Genomic DNA, 5,370 nt, shown 5'->3' on the forward strand with positions numbered 1-5,370 from the left:
GGCCGAGAAGCTTCTTGCCGGTGCCCCCAAAAGCAAAGCACAGACTCTACTCACCCACGCGTTTTCCACATACGGAGGGAGAAATCATCGAAATATCCTCATCCCCTGAAAGGGAACCCGAAAACAGGACGTGAGTGGATAGGGTGACTAAGGAGGCCGTAAAAATTAGTAGTGCATTTTTGAAAGATAAGATTACAAAAAGGTGAGAGCAGCATAATTGTTAGTTAGGGGTAAGAGGGGACGGGCCCGTATAGAAAGTCAATCCTTCTTTTTCTGATATGCCGCTCCGCAAGCAAGGAGTGCCACGCACGAGCGGAGCGAAAACTAAGCAAGGGGAATTCCGTCATTCCATGGAAAGCATGCGAAATCCTTTGATTGTTTATAGAATCAAAATAACTATATAGTCTTTCTTGTTCCACTTGCAAGGCAAGGAAAATAAAATGTCAGTTTCATTATTACAACCTTATTTTTTCATGTCAAAGACAAAAAGCTACGCGCAAATTCTCATTGGATCTCGGTTGTTCTTAACAGCGATGGCTATTCATTTAAGTCTTCGGGTAGCACCACCAGATCTTCAACAAGGTGGAAATTCTCGTATTTCGTATGTACATGTTCCTGCGGCTCGGATGAGTATAGTTATTTATATCACGACAGCTATAAATAGTTCCTTGTTCCCATTAACACAACATCCCCTTTTTCTTCGCTCTTCCGGACCGGTACAGAAATTGGTGCTTTTTCTACTTTGTTTACGTTAGTGACTGGGGGTTTCAGGGAAGGCCTATGTGGGGTACCTTTCGGGTGTGGGATGCTCGTTTAACTTCCGTATTCATCTTGTTCCTTATTTACCTGGGTGCACTGCGTTTTCAAAAGCTTCCTGTCGAACCGGCTCCTATTTCAATCCGTGCTGGACCGATCGATATACCAATAATAAAGTCTCCAGTCAACTGGTGGAATACATCGCATCAACCTGGGAGCATTAGCCGATCTGGTACATCAATACATGTTCCTATGCCCATTCCAATCTTGTCTAACTTTGCTAACTTCCCCTTCTCTACCCGTATCTTGTTCGTTCTGGAAACACGTCTTCCTATTCCATCTTTTCCCGAATCTCCCTTAACGGAAGAAATAGAAGCTCGAGAAGGAATACCACTAAAAACCTAGTTCGCTCTCAAATAAAAACCTAGTTCACTCGCTAAAGCATCCATGGCTGAATGGTGAAAGCGCCCACCAACCTAGAAAGGAAAAATGGGTCAAAAAGTAGGTTCGATTCCTGCCGGATGCACTGCCTCTTAAAGACAGAAACAGAGGAGGGAAAGAAGGTAGTATAGGGAACTTGCTTTTGGATTCTTATCGAAAGTGAATCCCTCTAACACTTCTGTTAGTGTTTTATGAGAAAATCTTTTATAGACACAACAAGTGTGAAAATCCTTCGTCACTAGGCAAGAAAGCTCGATGGGAACAAAAAGGATACAATTAGTTCATAATCAAAAAAATGTACAATTTCAAAGGAAAGAAGGAATGGCAAGTTTCCCTCCATTGAACATCAATCAATCTAGAAATAGGTAAAGGAAGGCGTATCACAGGGGTATTTTGCTTTTTTCTATTCACTTCCGTGGGGTTCTAAATTGAAAACATGAACACAAACGAAATCGTATTGAAATTACATAAAAAAAGAAAAGGGAGGAGTAGCTCTTAGTTTAAAGAAAAGGGAGGAGATGGATCGAATTCAGTCTTTTTCCTTTCTTTGATGATCTTCCACACATCTATTTGAATTCCCTGCGAGTGAAGGATTTCTCGTATGGAGAAAAACCTCTTGATCCCTATCTGATCTTATTTTTGTATTTCAGATATGGGACCTGCCTTTTTAATGGGACATCCAGGCAACAGGCCTACTCATGCATGTGGCCAAGTACTCGACCAATCCTCGGAGCGAAGGGATGAATGAATTCTCGAGGTCTGGTTCATTGAGGTCAGCATCACATGAAACCTTTAGCACTTCCGTTCGATATTGGATGGAGTATGGCTGGAAGGTCAGCCTAGCTAGTCTTGTCAATCGGCCCTGACTCGTCTTCTCCTTGGTACCTACCGCTATTGAACTTCGGTACCTATATTCCTGAAACAAGACAGACCTTCATGAAGACCTTCTATTTTGGAATAAGATCGGACATTTCCACATTGAGGTGAAATTACGTATGAGGAAAATAATCCTGGACTATGAAAGCTGCCCTTGTGTGGTAGAACCAGGTCTTCCACCGGGCGGTCAGCCAAGTACTGAAGCCCCTATCTTGATATAGAATAGAAGTGAGTTCACACTAAAAATAGAAGAAGCCCTATGATTTTGGAGCCCTGCTATCAATCACATCGGTAAAGGGATCGAAAGATTATGGTCTGAAATAGAGATTTGAGAGTCCCTCGTGTGAGTACGTGCTGAAGAGCAAGGAGTGAAAGTGTGTTCATCTTTCTTTTTGCTAGTTGTTTCCTGCTAATAGTGATTAGTGAGTGCCCCATACATAGCCAATGTCCGCCCGTGTTCACATCCAGTCTTCTCTATACACTAGTGCAGCTTCCAGCTCTATGCTATGTATGGTAGTCGTTTGACTCGGGAATCCCTGATAAAAGCTTTTAGTCCGTGCCTGGCAGTTTCAGCCGTGGTCCAGTCCAGCAGCCTCTTTTTGATCCAAGAGTCGCATGAGAAGAAAGCTTCCGGTTAGCTTCAGTTAGTGTTAGTTAAATAGAACGGGAACCTCGTAACTATGCCAAGCCCGATCTTGGTTCCAATGCTGCAGAGAAAGGTTATGGGTAAAAAGAAGGTCTTTATCCTGGTGTCATTTACTTCCATAAAGCAAATCTTAGTAAATAAATGTGGGTGATCCTACTTAGAATAAGACTTATATTGTGGTGTGAGGTACTAATATAACTCCACTTTATGCGTATAGGAAGGTGGCTGCTTAGAATGCTAAACAGGCCTACTAGATGGCTTATGCTAGAACAAGTCAAGCTCAACAATGCTTAAGCCCAAGGAATGGACGCGTTAAAGACTGGAAATATAGAGTTTATCTCAACCTAACCTATGCAAGCACTTATCCCCTTGCCTTGGATTAGGCACTACAACTATATGTGACTTAGAATCTGACCAGTAACTATACCTTATGAAAAGTAAGCACTAGCTATAGGCAGAACTATATAGTCCCGAGTAAGTGGCACGGAGCGGATTGCAATAAAGCAATAGAGAGTTAGCTACATATATTGAAGTTGAATCTATGCTCTTTGCAAGGCAAAAAGCTATCCAAGATAGTAAGTACTCGGCGGTATACTCCTGTAGCTCCTTGATTCCTTACGCAAGTTAGAGCCTTATGAAAGAGGGAAGACTGCTTATTAATAGGCAACTTTTCTTTAGACATAAAAAAGACTGCTATTTGAGGGAATGCAGCATGGGCCCTATAACTTGCTTTTCTATTTCCAACCAAAGCTAGAAGAGCAGCGCATCTATCCTGAGTTTTCGTGTCTAGCTTGCTTGCTCACTTCCTATAACGGCAATCAAAGAAAATCTCGTTCTGATCCTATAACTTAACTAAACTTAACTAAGGAGTAAAGAGAAGATTAGGATGAGTAAGCCCTGACTTCAAGTCTATGTATAGCAAATAGCTATATTACTACTTATTAGTCATACTTTATCTCGATGGACCTATTGCCGCCTATTTAGAATAATAATAAAGTCTTCTATAGTTACTGGCATATTACTCCCATCAGTGAGAATTGTATACGTAGGAGAGAACCTTGCGCAAAAAGGGCTTTGCTTTATGGTATAGATTAGGAATTGGAATAAGTAAGGCTAACTAAAAGAGAGAAGAGGGTCTACAGTCATTCTATCTCAACACTGAAGAATAAGACGTCTATCCTTACTCTTAAATTAAATAGAATAATATTAAAGGGAGGGGAGTATATCGAATATAAGGCTGCCCTCAGGCAAACCCATAATAAGGCTGATGAAAGCAAAGCAGAATTTAAAACAAATAAGGTACACTCTTGATCCTTACAGCACATCTTTACTATGACTAAAAAGTGCCGGAAGGAGAAAGTCAAAGAAGGACTCGAAACTTGCAGATAATGAATATAAAGATGAAAGATTGAATGCTTTATCAGAGATAGATTTTGACTTGGGCTTGAACAAAGCCATTCTTCGCCTTTCTTCGCTAGTTCGTTTAAGTACATAGGTTATGGCAATACAACATTCTATCTTTTGCTTAGGCTTGAAACACTTATTTTCTTATTATCTTTTTTATTTTCTTTCGCCCTAGGCAATCTCTTTGCTTGCTGACATAAACTTTCAACATAGATCAAGTTGTTTTTAGGAGTTTTACCTCTTCTTACTTCTTGACATCAGAAAGACAAGCGCTTACCTCCTTCCTAGCAACCTACATATCTGTCTGCTCAAAGCACATTCGGAGTATAGTTGACTATTCCTCCTTTACGTATCTCAGCCAAAGCCTACTTTATTCTCTGCAAGCTAGGTAGTTAAGGAATTAAGTAACTAATTTAGACTGATTGGTGGCAGGCTCCAACAAAAGCTTATGGATTCAGCACTTTGCTATAAGAAATAAGCAAGGTTGTCCGATAAAACTAGAGTTTTAAGTAAGCAAGAGATTGATTACGTGGTAGGAAAGAAAGGAAACTACCAAGCGAGGGATTGTTTGCATATTATATACTTATTAACTTCCTGTCAGTAAAGTACTAGTTTTTTAGTTAGTAGTGTGCAATACTGTTTAAGAAATGCATGCAATCTGAGACTTCAGAAAACATATACTTGAGTCAAACTACACTAGAATAGTCAGTGAAAAACTACACTGAATTAGAAAGGTCTTTTCCTTGAAAGAATAGGTTTTTTGCATCAAGAGGCTGTGAGGAAATAAGTAACATAGTTAATGAGGAGGGGGTATGCATCTTATCATCTTCTATTCGAGAATAAGAAACGATCGAGAAAGGCTGCACATGAATCTTACTCTAGAAATGCCTGTGGAATGTCCATCATCGAGAAGAAGTCGATTCGCTGAAGCATAAAAGAGAAGGAAGAAGAGATCTTATTAGTTTAGTTAACCCTTTGGCCAGACCTTAGCATCTCAAGAATGCGCTCTTCTCAAGCGAATCCAAATAGGTGTTGGTTTGCGCAAAGGAAGCTGAAGCCAATAGACCAATGGAACTAATCAATCACTTGCTTTCCCGAACTGGATAGCAGAATTTTATCAGCACTGGACTGGAATCGCGTCGATGACTCTAATCTTTAGAGACAGAAGCAGATGGGAGAAGGTTGGATATGGATCATGATCAAGTCTACCTCGTAAGCCACTTAAAGATCTTTGAGCAGCTCGAGAG

The 5,370-nt window shown here is 40.5% G+C and overlaps 1 pseudogene; it reads left to right on the forward strand.

Moving 5' to 3' along the window:
- The first annotated feature begins 440 nt into the window (after positions 1 to 440).
- On the forward strand, positions 441 to 1,186 carry LOC119280942 (annotated as a pseudogene).
- Positions 1,187 to 5,370: the final 4,184 nt, after the last annotated feature.

The sequence above is a fragment of the Triticum dicoccoides genome, chromosome 3B (assembly GCF_002162155.2).
Source record: "Triticum dicoccoides isolate Atlit2015 ecotype Zavitan chromosome 3B, WEW_v2.0, whole genome shotgun sequence".
Classification (NCBI taxonomy): Eukaryota; Viridiplantae; Streptophyta; class Magnoliopsida; order Poales; family Poaceae; genus Triticum; species Triticum dicoccoides.